Source organism: Lissotriton vulgaris, chromosome 5 (genome assembly GCF_964263255.1).
Source record: "Lissotriton vulgaris chromosome 5, aLisVul1.2, whole genome shotgun sequence".
Lineage (NCBI taxonomy): Eukaryota > Metazoa > Chordata > Amphibia > Caudata > Salamandridae > Lissotriton > Lissotriton vulgaris.
Genome location: NC_141693.1, coordinates 882,426,369 through 882,444,040, shown reverse-complemented (window position 1 = coordinate 882,444,040; position 17,672 = coordinate 882,426,369). Strand labels below are relative to the sequence as shown.

Below are 17,672 nucleotides of genomic sequence, written 5' to 3'. Positions count from 1 at the left end.
TTTCAAATTAGTCTACCAGTCATCTGAAACCTGGTCATTCACCCATCTATGTTGAACATGGATGTCACGTGTAAACATATCTGCGTAATCAAAGGATGTGGAAGGAGTGTATGATTCATGCGGTCATTGCCACACTAGAATCAGTTCTGAATGTGCTACATTCATATGGTATCTACAATGGAGGGTGAACAGAGCCAAGACAGCACATGTTAATTGCAGGTCTCCTCCCGGACACTCCAGAAATCCTTTGTAATGGGTCAGACTTTAAAGTGTGCAAGAGAGGAGACAGTAGGCCCTTTGAAACTTAGGGACTTTCAATTGCCCTTTTTTGGTCCATTGATAAGAAGGACTATCCCCACAGGTCAACAGATAATTATGTGGACAACCACCCTTTTTGTTTATACCTTTGTTTTGGGCCCCTACAGTCAGAAGACTCCTAGCTAAATCCCAACTACCTGCTAGCACTTTGTAAGAATTTGGCTGGACTAGTCTGACTGGAATAAGCAACAAGCATTTGCAAAGCAATAGGTCTCGCATTAGGAAAGTTTGATTTATTGGTATTGTAAATGACACATTTTTTATTTATGTGTTGGTTTGGAAAATAGTGAATTGAATAGCTTTGTCATTTACAATGCCAATAGTTTTAACTTTCACAAATGTGACACCTATAGCATTTGTAATGCAATATGTGTTGTATTTACGTGACTTAGATGTATTGATATTGCAAATACAAATGGCTTTTATTTTTTTAATAATTAATACTTAAGTTATTGTAATTTATAATGGCAATAGCTTTTGTAAATAACTTTTGTGAAGATTATGTTCATTGTATTTTATTGTGATGAAAATCCAAGAACAGAAGTGAACTATTAACATATTTTTGTGACATTTGTAATGAAGCTTGAAACCTTGAGAGAACATATTTGAACCAGTTGTTGAATGGTTGCAAAGATTGATGCTGTGGTGGCGCGGAGTGATGTTTTGGTGGCGACAAGTGATGCTGTGGCGTTCAGTGAGGCTGTGGTAGCGCATAGTGATGTTGTGGTACCCCTGAGTGATGCTTTGGTGGTGCTGAGCGATGCTGTGGTGATGCGATAGATAGAGTGAGTGCGATAGATGGATAGATAGAGCGAGGGCAATAGATAGATAGAGGGAGGGCGATAGATAGATAGAGCGAGGGCGATAGATAGATAGAGCGAGGGCGATAGATAGATAGAGCGAGGGCGATAGATAGATAGAGCGAGGGCGATAGATAGATAGATAGATAGATAGATAGATAGAGTGAGGGCGATAGATAGATAGATAGATAGATAGATAGATAGATAGATAGATAGAGTGAGGGCGATAGATAGATAGAGTGAGGGAGATAGATAGACAGATCGATAGATAGATAGATAGATAGAGTGAAGGTGATAGAGAGATAGACAGAAAGAAGGGTGATAAACAGATAGATAAAGTGTATTTATGTTGCATTGAGTAGAGTGTAACTATAAGTCATGTAATTATATGGCACTGAGTGGTAATATGGGCAGTGTATATTGTATTTAGTAGAGTGTAATTGTGTGCCGTGTAATTATGTGGCACTGAGTGGTATTTGGAGTGTATGTTGCATTGAGTGCAGTGTAATTATGTAGTGTGTAATTATGTGGCACTGAGTGGTATTGTGTGGAGTGTGTGTTGCATTCAGTAGAGTGTAATTATGTGGTGTGTAATTATGTGGCACTGAGTGGTATTTGGAGTGTATGTTGCATTGAGTGCAGTGTAATTATGTAGCGTGTAATTATGTGGCACTGAGTGGTAATATGGGGAGTGTGTATTGCATTCGGTAGAGTGTAATTATGAGGTGTGTAATTATGTGGCACTGAGTGGTATTGTGTGGAGTGTGTGTTGTATTCAGTAGAGTGTAATTATGTGGTGTGTAATTATGTGGCACTGAGTGGTATTTAGAGTGTATGTTGCATTGAGTGCAGTGTAATTATGTAGTGTGTAATTATGTGGCACTGAGTGGTATTGTGTGGAGTGTGTGTGTTGCATTCAGTAGAGTGTAATTATGTGGTGTGTAATTATGTGGCACTGAGTGGTATTTGGAGTGTATGTTGCATTGAGTGCAGTGTAATTATGTAGCGTGTAATTATGTGGCACTGAGTGGTAATATGGGGAGTGTGTATTGCATTCGGTAGAGTGTAATTATGAGGTGTGTAATTATGTGGCACTGAGTGGTATTGTGTGGAGTGTGTGTTGCATTCAGTAGAGTGTAATTATGTGGTGTGTAATTATGTGGCACTGAGTGGTATTTAGAGTGTATGTTGCATTGAGTGCAGTGTAATTATGTGGCGTGTAATTATGTGGCACTGAGCGGTATTTGGAATGTATTTTGCATTGATTGCAGTGTAATTATGTGGCACTGAGTGGTATTTGGAGTGTATGTGGCATTGAGTGCAGTGTAATTATGTGGCGTGTAATTAAGTGGCACTGAGTGGTATTTGGAGTGTATGTTGCATTGAGTGCTGTGTAATTATGTGGCACTGAGTGTTATTTGGAGTGTATGTTGCATTGAGTGCAGTGTAATTATGTGGCGTGTAATTATGTGGCACTGGGGGATATTTGGAGTGCGTTGAGCACAGTGTAATTATGAAGCATATAATTATGTGGCACTGAGTGTTATTTGGAGTGTATGTTGCATTGAGTGCAGTGTAATTATGTGGCACTGAGTGGTATTTGGAGTGCGTTGAGCACAGTGTAATTATGAAGCATATAATTATGCGGCACGGAGAGGTATTGTGTGGAGTGTACGTTGCGTTGAGCGCAGTGTAATTATGTAGCATATAATTATGTGGCACTGAGTGGTATTGTGTTGAGTGTATGTTGTATTCAGTAGAGTGTAAATATGTGGTGTGTAATTATGTGGCACTGAGTGGTATTTGGAGTGTATGTTGCATTGTGTAGAGTGTAATTATGTTGCATATAACTATGTGGCACTGAGAGGTACTTGGAGTGTATGTTGCATTGAGTGCTGGGTAATTATGTAGCATATAATTATGTGGCACTGAGTGGTATTGTGTGGAGTGTCTGTTGAATTGAGTGCAGTGTAATTATGTGGCGTGTAATTATGTGGCACTGAGTGGTATTTGGAGTGTATGTTGCATTAAGTGCAGTGTAAATATGTGGCGTGTAATTATGTGGCACTGAGTGGTATTTGGAGTGTATATTGCGTTGAGTGCAGTGTAATTATGTAGCATATAATTATGTGGCACTGAGTGGTATTGTGTGGAGTGTATGTTGTATTCAGTAGAGTGTAATTATGAGGCGTGTAATTATGTTATGTTATTGAGCTTTTGTATAGCGTACAGCTACTCACAGGGAGTGTCCCGACGCTTTCCACCCTCAACTCATATTGAAATAACACAACACAGCTAAAAACAGACAACAACACGGAACAAAAACAATGGGCAGTAAAAACAGACTAGGAGTTAAAAAGCCAGGTCTTCAGGCCCCTCCTAAACTGGAGCAAATTAGCAATTATGTGGTACTGAGTGGTATTTGGAGTGTATGTTGCATTGAGTGCAGTGTAATTATGTGGCCTGTAATTATGTGGCACTGAGTGGTATTTGGAGTGTATGTTGCGTTGAGCGCAGTGTAATTATGTGGCGCGTAACTATGCGGCACTGAGTGTTATTTGGAGTGCATATTGCATTGAGTGCAGTGTATTTATGTGCCGTGTAATTATGTGGCACTGAGTGGTATTTGGAGTGTATGTTGCGTTGAGCGCAGTGTAATTATGAAGCATATAATTATGTGGCACTGAGTGGTATTGTGTGGAGTGTCTTTTGCATTGAGTGCAGTGTAATTATGTGGCGTGTAATTATGTGGCACTGAGTGGTATTTGGAGTGTATGTTGCATTAAGTGCAGTGTAAATATGTGGCGTGTAATTATGTGGCACTGAGTGGTATTTGGAATGTACGTTGCATTGAGTGCAGAGTAATTATGTGGAGTTTAATTATGTGGCACTGAGTGGTATTTGGAGTGTATGTTGCTTTGTGTGCAGTGTAATTATGTTGCATATAACTATGTGGCACTGAGAGGTATTTGGAGTGCATGTTGCGTTGAGCGCAGTGTAATTATGAAGCATATAATTACGTGGCACTGAGTGGTATTGTGTGGAGTGTCTGTTGCATTGAGTGCAGTGTAATTATGTGGCGTGTAATTATGTGGCACTGAGTGGTATTTGGAGTGTATGTTGCATTAAGTGCAGTGTAAATATGTGGCGTGTAATTATGTGGCGCTCACTGGTATTTGGAATGTACGTTGCATTGAGTGCAGAGTAATTATGTGGAGTTTAATTATGTGGCACTGAGTGGTCTTTGGAGAGTATGTTGCATTGAGTGCAGTGTAATTATGTGGCGTGTAATTATGTGGCACTGAGTGGTATTTGGAGTGTATGTTGCATTGAGTGCAGTGTAATTATGTAGCATATAATTATGTGGCACCGAGTGGTATTGTGTGGAGTGTATGTTGTATTTAGTAGAGTGTAATTATGTGGTGTGTAATAATGTGGCACTGAGTGGTATTTGGAGTGTATGTTGCTTTAAGTGCAATGTAAATATGTGGCGTGTAATTATGTGGCACTGAGTGGTATTTGGAATGTACATTGCATTGAGTGCAGAGTAATTATGTGGAGTTTAGTTATGTGGCACTGAGTGGTATTTGGAGTGTATGTTGCATTGAGTGCAGTGTAATTATGTGGCGTGTAATTATGTGGCACTGAGTGGTATTTGGAGTGTATATTGCGTTGAGTGCAGTGTAATTATGTAGCATATAATTATGTGGCACTGAGTGGTATTGTGTGGAGTGTATGTTGTATTCAGTAGAGTGTAATTATGAGGCGTGTGATTATGTGGGACTGAGTGGTATTTGGAGTGTATGTTGCATTGAGTGCAGTGTAATTGTGGCGCGTAACTATGTGGCACTGAGTGTTATTTGGAGTGTATATTGCATTGAGAGCAGTGTAATTATGTGGCGTGTAATTATGTGGCACTGAGTGGTATTTGGAGTGTATGTTGCATTGAGCGCAGTGTAATTATGAAGCATATAATTATGTGGCACTGAGTGGTAATGTGTGGAGTGTCTGTTGCATTGAGTGCAGTGTAATTATGTGGCACTGAGTGGTATTTGGAGTGTATGTTGCATTAAGTGCAGTGTAAATATGTGGAGTGTAATTATGTGGCACTGAGTGGTATTTGGAGTGTATGTTGCATTGTGTGCAGTGTAATTATGTTGCATATAACTATGTGACACTGAGAGGTATTTGGAGTGTATGTTGCATTGAGTGCTGTGTAATTATGTAGCATATAATTATGTGGCACTGAGTGGTATTGTGTGGAATGTGTGTTGCATTCAGTAGAGTGTAATTATGTGGTGTTTAATTATGTGGCACTGAGTGGAATTTAGAGTGTATGTTGCATTGAGTCCAGTGTAATTATGCAGCATATAATTATGTGGCACTGAGTGGTATTGTGTGGAGTGTGTGTTGCATTCAGTAGAGTGTAATTATGTGGCGTGTAATTATGTGGTACTGAGTGGTATTTGGAGTGTATGTCTCGCTGGGGGCGCGGCCGTGCACACCTGTGCAGCGCAGGGACTCCTGGTCTTGAGAGTCCCTGCTGGCGCGCTCCCTCTGCTGGCTCACAACTCTTCCTCCGGGCAACTGCAGACACCAAGCGCCCTGACAGCCTCTACCCCTCGCCACAAGCCGCGCAGCGGCACCCGCGAAGCGGGTGCGGCAAGTAGTTGAGGAAGCGGCAAAAGCGGTGGATCCCTCCCGGGATAATGGCAGGCTGTTAGGAGATGTAGTTCGGCGTTTGAAAGGTCCCGCTCACAAAAGAGGAGCACTCCGGCAGCACCCAGGTCAGTTTCGCCGTCTGTGGGGCGTGTATGTTGCATTGAGTGCAGTGTAATTATGTGGCGTGTAACTATGTGGTACTGAGTGGTATTTGGAGTGTATGTTGCGGTGAGCGCAGTGTAATTATGAAGCATATAATTATGTGGCACTCAGTGGTAGTGTATGTTGTATTCAGTAGAGTAATTGTGTGGCGTGTAATTATGTGGCACTGAGTGGTATTGTTTGGAGTGTATGTTGCATGAGTGCAGTGTAATTATGCAGCATATATTTATGTAGCACTGAGTGGTATTGTGTGGAGTGTCTGTTGCATTCAGTAGAGTGTAATTATGTGGTGTGTAAATATGGGGCACTGAGTGGTATTTGGAAAGTATGTTGCATTGAGTGCAGTGTAATTATGTTGCATATAACTATGTGGCACTGAGAGGTATTTGGAGTGTATTTTGCACTGAGTGCTGTGTAAATATGTGGCGTGTAATTAGGTGGTACTGAGTGGTATTTGGAAAGTATGTTGCATTGAGTGCAGTGTAATTATGTTGCATTGAGTGCAGTGTAATTATGTGGCGTGCAATTATGTGGCACTGAGTGGTATTTGGAGTGTATGTTCCATTGCAGAGTGTGTAAGGGTGCTGAGTGTGAGGGAATGGTGGCATGCTGTGCTTTAGATGAATATGTTTAAAAGTAAAGTGTGCCATACTGCGATTGCTACAATAGTTAATTGTGGATGCGTTAACAATTGATGTGTGCACTGATGGCTGGCGGTGTGTGTGCCTGTAGAAATGGTGCACTGATGGCTGGTGGTGTGTGTTGCTGGTGAAAGCGTGCACTGATGGCTGGTGGTGTGTGTGCCTGGTGAAAACATGCACTGATGGCTGGCGGTGTGTGTGTGTGTGCCTGGTGAAAGCGTGCACAGACGGCTGGTGGTGTGTGCCTAGTGTAAGCGTGTCCTGACGGCTGATGGCGTGTGTGCCCGGTGAAAGTGTACACTGACGGCCGGTGGTGTGTATGCCTGGTGAAAACGTGCACCGATGGCTGGTGGTGTGTGTGTGCCTTCTGTAAGCATGCACTGGTGGTGTGTGTGCCTGGCCGGCTTGTGCTGTGTGTGCCTGGTGAAAGCGCGCACTGACGGCTGGTGGTGCGTGTGCCTGCTTAAAGCGTGCACTGCCCTCTTGATTGTGGTGTGTCTGGAGGAATCGTGCACTGACGGTTGGTGGTGTGTGTGCCTGGTGACAGCGTGCACTGACGGCCGGTGGTGTGTATGCCTGGTGAAAGGGTGCACAGATGGCTGGCGGTGTGTGTGTGTGTGTGTGCCTGGTGAAAGCGTGCACTGACAGCTGGTGGTGTGTGGCTGGTGAAAGCGTGCACTGATGACTGATGGTGTCTGTGCCTGGTGGGAGTGTGCACTGACGGCCGGTGGTGTGTATGCATGGTGAAAGCGTGCACTGATGGCTGGTGGTGTGTGCCTGGGGAAAGCGTGAACTGACGGCCGGTGGTGTGTATGCCTGGTGAAAGCGTGCACTGATGGCGTGTGTGTGTGTGCCTGGTGAAAGCGTGCACCGACGGCCGATGGTGTGTATGCCTGGTGAAAGCGTGCACTGATGGCTGGTGGTGTGTGTGTGTGTGTGTGTGTGTGTGTGTGTGCCTGGTGAAAGTGTGCACTGACGGCCGGTGGTGTGTATGCCTGGTGAAAGCGTGCAGTGATGGCTGGCGGTGTGTGTGTGTGTGCATTGTGAAAGCGTGCACTGGCGGCTGGTTGTATGTGCCTGGTGGAAGCGTGCACTGATGACTGATGGTGTCTGTGCTTGGTGAAAGTGTGCATTGATGGCCGGTGGTGTGTATGCCTGGTGAAAGCGTGCACTGGTGGTGTGTGTGTGTGTGTGTGTGCCTGTTGAAAGCATACAATGATGGTTGGTGGTGTGTGTGTGTGCCTGGCCGGCTGGTGGTGTGTGTGCCTGGTGGAAGCGTGCCCTGATGGCTGGTAATGTGTGTCTCTGGTGAAAGCGTGCACTGACAGCTGGTGGTGTGTGCCTGGTGAAAGCGTGCACTGACAGCTGGTGGTGTGTGTCTGGTGAAAGCGTGCACTGCCGTTTGGTGGTGTGTGCCTGGTGGAAGCGTGCACTGACGACTGGTGGTGTTTGTGCCCGGTGAAAACGTGCACGGATGACTGATGGTGTCTGTGCCTGGTGAGAGTGTGCACTGACGGCCGGTGGTGTGTATTCCTGATGAAAGCGTGCACTGATGGCTGGTGGTGTGTGTGTGTGCCTGGTGAAAGCGTGCACTGACGGCCGGTGGTGTGTATGCCTGATGAAAGCGTGCACTGATTGCTGGTGGTGTGTGTGTGTGTGTGTGTGCCTGGTGAAAGCGTGCACTGATGGCCGGTGGTGTGTATGCCTGGTGAATGCGTGCACTGATTGCTGGTGGTGTGTGTGTGTGTGTGCCTGGTGAAAGCGTGCACAGATGGCTGGTGGTGTGTGTGTGCCTGGTGAAAGCGTGCACTGACGGCTGGTGGTGTGTGCCTGGTGGAAGCGTGCACTTACGACTGATGGTGTCTGTGCCCGGTGAAAGTGTGCACTGACGGCCGGTGGTGTGTATGCCTGGTGAAAGCGTGCACTGATGGCTGGTGGTGTGTGTGTGCCTGTTGAAAGCATGCAATGATGGCTGGTGGTGTGTGTGTGCCTGGCCGGCTGGTGGTGTGTGTGCCTGGTGGAAGCGTGCACTGATGGCTGGTAGTGTGTGTCTCTGGTGAAAGCATGCACTGACAGCTGGTGGTGTGTGCCTGGTGAACGCGTGCACTGATGGCTGGTGATGTGTGTGTGCCTGGTGAAAGCATGCACTGATGGCTGGTGGTGTGTGTGTGCCTCTGATGGCCGGTGGTGTGTATGCCTGGTGAATGCGTGCACTGATGGCTGATGGTGTCTGTGCCTGGTGAGAGTGTGCACTGACAGCCGGTGGTGTGTATGCCTGGTGAAAGCGTGCACTGATGGCTGGTGGTGTGTGTGCCTGGTGAAAGCGTGCACTGACGCCTGGTGGTGTGTATGCCTGGTGAATGTGTGCACTGATAGCTGGTGGTGTGTGTGTGTGTGTGTGCCTGGTGAGAGAGTGCACTGACGGCCGGTGGTGTGTATGCCTGGTGAAAGCGTGTACTGATGGCTGGTGGTGTGTGTGGGCCTGGTGAAAGCGTGCACTGACGGCCGGTGGTGCGTATGCCTGGTGAAAGCGTGCACTGATGGCTGGTGGTGTGTGTGTGTGCCTGGTGAAAGCGTGCCCTGACGCCTGGTGGTGTGTATGCCTGGTGAAAGCGTGCACTGATGGCTGGTGGTGTGTGTGTGTGTGCCTGGTGAAAGTGTGCACTGATGGCCGGTGGTGTGTATGCCTGGTGAAAGCGTGCACTGATGGCTGGCAGTGTGTGTGTGTGCCTGGTGAAAGCGTGCACTGACAGCTGGTGGTGTGTGCCTGGTGGAAGCGTGCACTGATGACTGATGGTGTCTGTGCCCGGTGAAAGTGTGCACTGACGGCCGGTGGTGTGCATGCCTGGTGAAAGCGTGCACTGATGGCTGGTGGTGTGTGTGTGCCGGTTGAAAGCATGCAATGATGGCTGGTGGTGTGTGTGTGTGCCTGTCCGGCTTGTCGTGTGTGTGCCTGGTGGAAGCGTGCACTGATGGCTGGTAGTGTGTGTCTCTGGTGAAAGCGTGCACGGACAGCTGGTGGTGTGTGCCTGGTGAAAGCGTGCACTGACGGCTGGTGGTGTGTGTGCCTGGTGAAAGCGTGCACTGACGGCGGTGGTGTGTATGCCTGGTGAATGCGGGCACTGATGGCTGATGGTGTCTGCGCCTGGTGAGAGTGTGCACTGAGGGCCGGTGGTGTGTATACCTGGTGAAAGCGTGCACTGATGGCTGGTGGTGTGTGTGTGTGTGCCTGGTGAAAGCGTGCACTGACGGCCGGTGGTGTGTATGCCTGGTGAATGCGTGCACTGATAGCTGGTGGTTGTGTGTGTGTGTGTGTGTGTGCCTGGTGAGAGAGTGCACTGACGGCCGGTGGTGTGTATGCCTGGTGAATGCGTGCACTGATGGCTGGTGGTGTGTGTGTGTGTGCGCCTGGTGAAAGCGTGCACGGATGGCTGGTGGTGTGTGTGTGTGTGCCTGGTGAAAGATATAAGGAAGCGCTATGGACTGTGTGTGAAATCCAAGAAAGAGTTCAGAATGCAAAGGCAGAGGGCAGCTCGGGTTACAAGCTGCCTTTGAAGAAGATCAAGCAGCACTGGGCAACCATGCCAGCATTCCAAGGAGCAGACGGTCGTTCACGTTAGAAGTGTGATGCCCTGAGGACATATGGCACTGTGAGGAGCCTGGGAGACACACGTAGGCGCTACGTGCCTGAGGAGATAAGGAGCGGAAGGAATTCCTTTGAAGTGTGATGCCGAGGCTCGGGAGAAAAGCGCGTGCACGGGCACATGCACTGTGCGTTATCCGTCTCCCAAAGCCCTTGGTTTTAAGAGTTGGTTTCAACACAATAGTTTCGAGTAATAAATTATTCAACCTAAAAAGGCCAGTAATGCACCGAATATGCCTCTGATCTGTTGGAATACCCAATTACTGTCTGCAAATTTAGTATAAAGATGGAGCAGAAACATCCTGCCCGTTTTCCAAAACTTCTCTGGCAAAATATGGGATCTCCACGCTCGTCCATAACTCAAACTGAAGTCCAGGGTTTGAGTATTTATAGGAAACTGGTTCTTTATATACTATACCAAAACAAGCATTTGCAATGCAATAGGTCTCGCATTAGAAAGTTTTGAGCTATTGGTATTGTAAATAACAATATTCATAACTAAGTTGTTTGTTTAAAAAATAGGAAAGTTTATAGGTTTGTTATTTAAAATGTGACACTTAAAGCATTTGTAATGTACTTTCTTGTAATATAGAAACAATATATTTGAACTAGTGATGATGTTGTGGTGAGTGGTGATGTGGTGGTATTGAGTAGTGTTGTAATGATGTTGAGTCATGTTGTGGCAGTGCTGTGGCTGTACTGTGGTAGTACTGTGCTAGTGCTGAAGTACTGCAGTAGTGATGCGCAGTTGTGTTGTCTTGGTGCAGTGGCGGCGTTGAAGGATAGTGTAGTGGTGCTGTGAGTAAGGCTGACGTAAAAGTTTTTTTTTTTTGTATTGCGAGTACAGTAAAGCATGCATCGCCTGCTTGCTCATGAATGTTAGAGGCACATAATAGAAGCTTCACTGACACTCTGCCAAACACTAGATGAGTAACGTTGCTGTAAAAACTCTTATTTAGATTGCGAGTACAGCAAAGGGTGCATATCTTATTGAAACTTGTAATTTTTTAAAAGTGCATTGTCATAAAAGGTTTCAGATGCGTGGGCTTGCTCATAAATGTTAGAGGCACATAATAGAAGCTGCACTGACACTTTGTCAAAGACCACATGAGTAAAAGTGCTGTAAAAGAGCCCATTTAGATTGCGAGTACAGGAGAAAAAGTAACTAATAAACTTGTTTCTTCAGCTAAACAAACGCGTTTTAAAACAATGCATGCACGTGCTTATACTTCGGCAAACACCAGATGAGTAAAAGCGCTGTAAAAACATTTATTTAGATTGCGAGTACAGAGAAAAAAAGTAACTAATATACCTGTTTCCTTCAACTAAACAAACGTGCTTTAAATCAATGCAAGCGCGTGCTATTTGCTGGAAACTGTCATAGGGCGGGACTTCCGTTCTCTAATAGAAGCTTGCGTTCACGGAATGCTAAGCTAAAGAAGCAGCCGTGATACAGAAGTCTAATGGTCGAGAGTTAGCTCAGTGGCTGCGGCTTAAGTGTAAATGTGAACATATGAGGTGAGTATTGCTTGAAGGCAAGGCGGGCGTTTGTGATTTATTGCGCTGGTGTGTTTTCGACGTAGGAAGTATGTTCTGTGCACTGGTATATGCATAGGAAAAGGGCGAGTGTTTGGTCCTATGTGTGAAGGCTATGTGTATGCAGGCGCGCGTGAAAGCTAGCAGTTTAAGAGTGTTAGAGCGCTTTATAACAGGAACAGCAACAATACATGAAGAAATATTTCCTATTCCAAAATGAGCAAATTACAAGACCAAGCGGTAAGTTCCATTTTAAAAAGCGACAACAGCGAGCAACAAAAATACAGTGTGGTCTGTGCATTCGTATGTGCAGAGGAGAAAGGCGTGTGTTTGCTTTTATGCGTGAAGAATTGTACTTGTACCTCGAAATGCAATTCTAGATGGAATTATTGTTACTGACTGCACTTTAATTTAGAGGCACGCATAATAATGAGTAGAATTTTCATTCAGAGACGCACATTGTACGAAAGCTGTACAAAATGGCGGCTTTAAGTTTAGTTGTGCGCGAATGTTCAGATAGCTGTTCTGGGAACGCAGCTAACACTAGAAAGCGATAAAAGAGCATTTCAGCAAGGAATAGGCGTTACAGTAAGTAACGAAATGCGCTTTCAAAGCAAAGAGTAAATGGAGTCTTTACTTTTTTATGCATACAGTTAATTAGGACTAAAGTGTCAGAAGGCCGCTAGTGTCTTAGTAAGGTGCATGCCCCAAAAACGACAATAGCAAGCAACTAAAATATAGTGTGTTCTGTGTGCTTGTATGTTCAGAGGTAAGGTGTGCGTGTATGCTTCTGAGAGAGCCGTGTGTATGCATGCGCACTTGAAAGCTAGAAAATACAGTGTGTTCTGTGCACTCGTATGTGCAGAGGAGAAAGGCGCGTGTTTGCTTTTATGCGTGAAGAATTCTACTTGTAGCTTGGAATGCAATTCTACCTAGAATTATTGTTAACTGACTGCACTTTAATTTAGAGGCACGCATAATTAGCGGAACTTTAATTCAGAGACGCAGATTGTACGAAAGCTGTACAAAATGGCGGCTTTAAGTTTAGTTGTGCGCGAATGTTCAGATAGCTGTTCTGGGAACGCAGCTAACACTAGAAAGCGATAAAAGAGCATTTCAGCAAGAAATAGGCATTACAGTAAGTAACGAAATGCGCTTTCAAAGCAAAGAGTAAACGGCGTCTTTACTTTTTTATCTATACAGTTAATTATGACTAAAGTGTCCGAAGGCCGCTAGTGTCTTAGTAAGGTGCATGCCCCAGCGCTTCGATAGTGTCGAAGTGCCTTAGAATAAGAACAGCAAAAATATTTTAACTAGCGGTACTTTAGTGTAGACGTACAGATTGTACGAACGCTGTATAAAATGGCGGCTTTACTTTTCTATGTGTAAAGTTAATTATAACTGAAGTATTCGAAGGCTGATACTGTCTTAGTTACTGTTAATATACAATACAACCCATATAAGTATTTTAGCTAGCGGTACTTTAGTGTAGACGTACAGATTGTACGAACGCTGTATAAAATCGCTGCTTTATTTTTTATGCGTAAAGTGAATTATAACAGAAGTGTTCGAAGGTTGTTAGTGTCTTCGCTTTCTTGCATGAAAGTGCAAGTATTCATATAGTTTTGCCGTCTGCTATAAATTTACAATGCGATCTTAATATAATCATTGAAAGTAGCAGAACTTCAATTTAGAGGCTCAGATTGCACGAAAGCTGTACAAAATGGCGGCTTTAAGTTTAGTTGTGCGTGAATGTTCAGATAGCTGTTCTGGACACGCAGCTAACATTAGAAAACGATAAAGGAGCATTTCAGCAAGGAATATGCGTTACAGTAAATAACGAAGTGCGTTTTTAAAGCAAAGAGTAAACAGCGTCTTTACTGTTTTATGCATAAAGTTAATTGTGACGAAAGTGGCCGAAGGCCGTTCGTGTCTTAGTAAAGTGCATGTCTAAAAAACGACAATAGCAAGCAAATAAAATACAGTGTGTTTTGTGCGCTCATATGTGTAGAGAAAAAGGGCGCATGCATACTTCCATGTGTGAGGGTTACGTGTATGCATGCTTGTGTTAAGGCTAGCGAGAATGTTTGCGCGCGTGAAGGCTAGCACCTTGAGGATGTTAGGGCGCTTTAGAATAGGAACAGCAACGATATGTAAAGAGACATTTCCTATTAGTGTCTTAGTGATTCAGCATGAAATTGCAAGCGCGCATATAGTTTTGCCGTCTACATGAAATTTACAATGCGATCTGAATATAATTATTTTAACTATTGGAACTGTAATTCAGAGGCGCAGATTGTACGAAAACTTGTATTTTCCAACTTTTATTAGCATTAAATCACTGCGTACAAGCTGAAATAGCATTAGCTGCATTAGCAGTCGCAATGTTACCGCGTTTATTACCATGAAATCACTGCGCGTACACGCTGACATAGCATTAGCCGTCGCAAGCTCTTTTTTATTTACTAAGCAGACATGCCACCGCCAACGTGCCTTTTCAAGTACTTCTGGCACTTTTAGCACAGCTCCGAGGAAGCAAATCACGCTGTCACACCTTATAGTCAGTGCACGACCCCACCTTTGACAAGATAGCAGATCACTTTGTTTGCATGGCGCCAGCATTCAATACAATACACAAAACAAAACATCCTAGACGGCTAGCACAAAAGTGCTTAACATTTTCATGGCGCCAAGTTTAACTCGCACAATTATACACATCAAGGATTCAGTACAAATTTAAGAACATGCTGCCTTTAAGCGTCTTGCAAACTCCAAAACACTTTAGTAACTGTTTGCTTTTTGCTACTTGTATTGAAGAGTACTGAAACACGAAAGTGAAAGCACGCCCACACAGAAAGCGGACAGCAGCAAAGGCGCGCTCACGAGGACAAATCTGAGGAAAAAGCGCATGTCACCCTGGTGTCCACATTCCCAAAACACAGCAGCTAGAGTTGTCGAGCAGACAAGCAGTGCTTCGCACTGCTTACGTCTAGCTCGACCTAAAGAGGTATATTGTGTAGACAGTCCGGCATCCCTTACTAGTGGGCAGGGCGTCCTTTAACAATTCCAAGGTGCTTTTTTTGTGGTAGTGTGGTCAAGCAGTATTAGGCTCATAAAGAAGGAAATTTAGATATTTGTTGCATGCACACAGCCAATAAATGTGACAGACGCACATAAAAAATAAGGAGATCCACAACAATGTAGAAAAATAAAATATTTTTATATAATTTGGGGCAACAAGAACTTAGTTATTGGGTAAGTACTTTTTAAAATAGCAGTTTTGAAGAAAACAGGTAAAAGAATTTGCATGGTCTCTACTGTGGTAATGTTATCCTATGAGGAAAAAAGCATATACTGCACAAGGGTACTTAGCAGCAACTTACAAAACTAATCTTCTGCAGTTAAGGTAAGTACTGGGCAAGGTCCAAGGCAGCACCAACAGGTCACCTGAGGAGGCTCTGGGACGTCCGGGTGCAGAAGTGCATTTCGGCATTTAGAACCCTGTTGATTTCAAAGGGAAACGGTCCTGGGACAAAGAGGCTGATCATAAGGACTGAGGGGCCAGACCGGCTGACCGAAAACGGGGGCTCAGGTCTCACGATGCTCTAGCACTTGTGTACACCATTGGTCTACTTCTCTTCGGGCTGTAGGGCTCTTGTGCAGTGGTGCTTTGAGGCATCTGGTTTTCCCTGCGGGAGACGCTTGCGGTAGAGGGGGCCTGCACAAAGAGACTACAGGCAGCAACTAGGAGACCAGTCTGGATAGACCCTAGCTGGGCTTTGATGCTGGAGGGTCTCAGGACCTCACTGGCACCATTGGCCCACTTCGACTTGGGCTGGGGGGCACGGGTGGAGTGGCGCTTTCTAGCGTCAGGTTTTTGGAGATCCGGAGTACCCAGAGTTCTTGGGTGCCTGCAGGGGAGCAGCTCTGCTACTCCACAGGAGATCCTGGTTGCTTCTTCAAGTACTAGAAGTCCTTCCAGGCTTTTTGAGGCAAAGCAGATGCAGGATGAGTCCTCTTTGGTGAAACTGTTGGACAGCAGGCAGGCTGGCAGGGTTGGCGCCAGGTCAGTTGCTGCTCCTCCGTTATTGCTTTTCACAGCTCTCCAGAGTCCCCCTTAGGTGACTAGAATCTACTTTTCTGGTGCCAGGGGCCCCCCTAAATACTAAATTAAGGGGTGTTAAGGAGAGTGATGGGCGGCAGCCAATTGACTACTTATACTTGGGGTCACTACACCCCTTATATGGACACTTACTCTGGGAAGTCATTACTCTGTCCTAGAGTTTCTAATTCCGCCATCACCAATATGGAGGAATTTTCCTAAAAGGGTACATCAGGCAGCTCACCATAAGGGTGTGACTGGCCTGGCAGTGAACCACGCCTCCATTCAAGTCTAATTTCCAGCCTGTCCTAGTGTCAAATGGGCCCAGGGCAGGGGGTTGGCATTTCCCTTGTCTAGGGAAGCCTTAATCACATTTCAAGGGTGGCAGAGGTCTTTGATATGCTAATTACAGATCCATCCTGCTTGGAGGAAGGGACACCACCACTGGCCAGAGCAGGCGTTGTTTTGCCCTCAGTGGGCGTAGGCTCTCACCTACAGGGGTTCAGAAAGCTTGTCTGTGGTGGCATGCTGGTCTACACTAATCAGCTGGCACACTAGAGGCTGGTAGGTTTTCAGGGGCATCTCTAAGGTGCCATCTGGGTGCATGTATTTTTTAAACCACCACTAAAATCAGTGTGGGTTTATTAATACAAGAATTTTGATACCAAACGCTATAGGATTCAGTGAAGCTATAATGTGAACTTGTTTTTACCAGCACATTTACTTAAAATTGGGTTTCTGTCCACTTGTGACATCCAAGAATTGATTTAGACATCACAGGGTCATATCTGCTCATGCAAATATGTCGACACATGTAGCACAGCGCATCCTGTCTTCAGGCTGCAAGCCTGTTGTAGGGTTAGCTTACCTATACTACATGCAGTAACTGTAGCCATGCACACAGGGATGGTTGCCAAGTTGTGTTTTCACTGTTATCTGCACCAAGACATGCAACTTGCAATGGCACTCTCCACAAGTTAGGTGAGGGGTCCCTTAGGGTGGCACAATACATGCTGCAGCCCTTCAGGACCCTCTTTAGTATCCATGTCCTGGCTATTCGTGGTGCAATTTACTGGGGACTATAGGGGTGCTAAAGGTATGGCTGTAAGAAAGTGACCCTGCTTTTTGTGCCTGGTATCTGGTGCGAGTTTGAATGAAAGTGTACTGAGTTCCTGCTAACCAGGTCCCCAGTACCAGTGTACTTTCACTAAACTGTACCACTGTTCCACAATTGGCACCCCTTGGGGATCCCTGTAAGTCCCTACCTCAACCCGCCAAACACCACAGACTGGTTTCTGACCTCCTGAGGTGAGAGTCTTCACACTCTCAGGCCAGGAGCAAAGCCTGCTCTGGGCGGAGTGCTCGACCTCCTCCACGCAGAATGTGCATTCCAGGGCAGGAATCTTCAAAGGCCTGGTCGCCTTTGTTGTGTGACCCATGCCTCTGTCCAAAGAATCCGGATTTGACAAATCAAGAGAAGGACGAAAAGAGTCACTTCCCAACTAGTACTGCAGAAGAACTGTGAACTTTTGGCACAAAACCCTGCCTGACCTCAGCCCTTTCTTGACCATCACAACAGATTGACTCACTCTGCGATTTGGAGAACTACCATGGTCTGGGACCCTGCCAGCACTTCGAAAATCACCTACAGTCTCCCTTGGAGTAGAGGAGCTAATCCCCGGCAGTCTGCAAGCACTGACAAGTAGAGTCTGGTCCATCGCATAGCAGCTCCCCAAACCAACGGACACTGCAGATGACAGAAGGTACACGTGCTCTGGAGGGTCAGATCTATTTCCCTACAGAGCATG

General features: G+C 45.5%; 1 protein-coding gene across 2 annotated transcripts in view; it reads right to left on the bottom strand.

The window, feature by feature from the left end:
• Positions 1-17,672, bottom strand: part of TNKS2 (tankyrase 2) — a 691,336-nt gene that overhangs the window by 457,432 nt on the left and 216,232 nt on the right. The window lies entirely within an intron of this gene.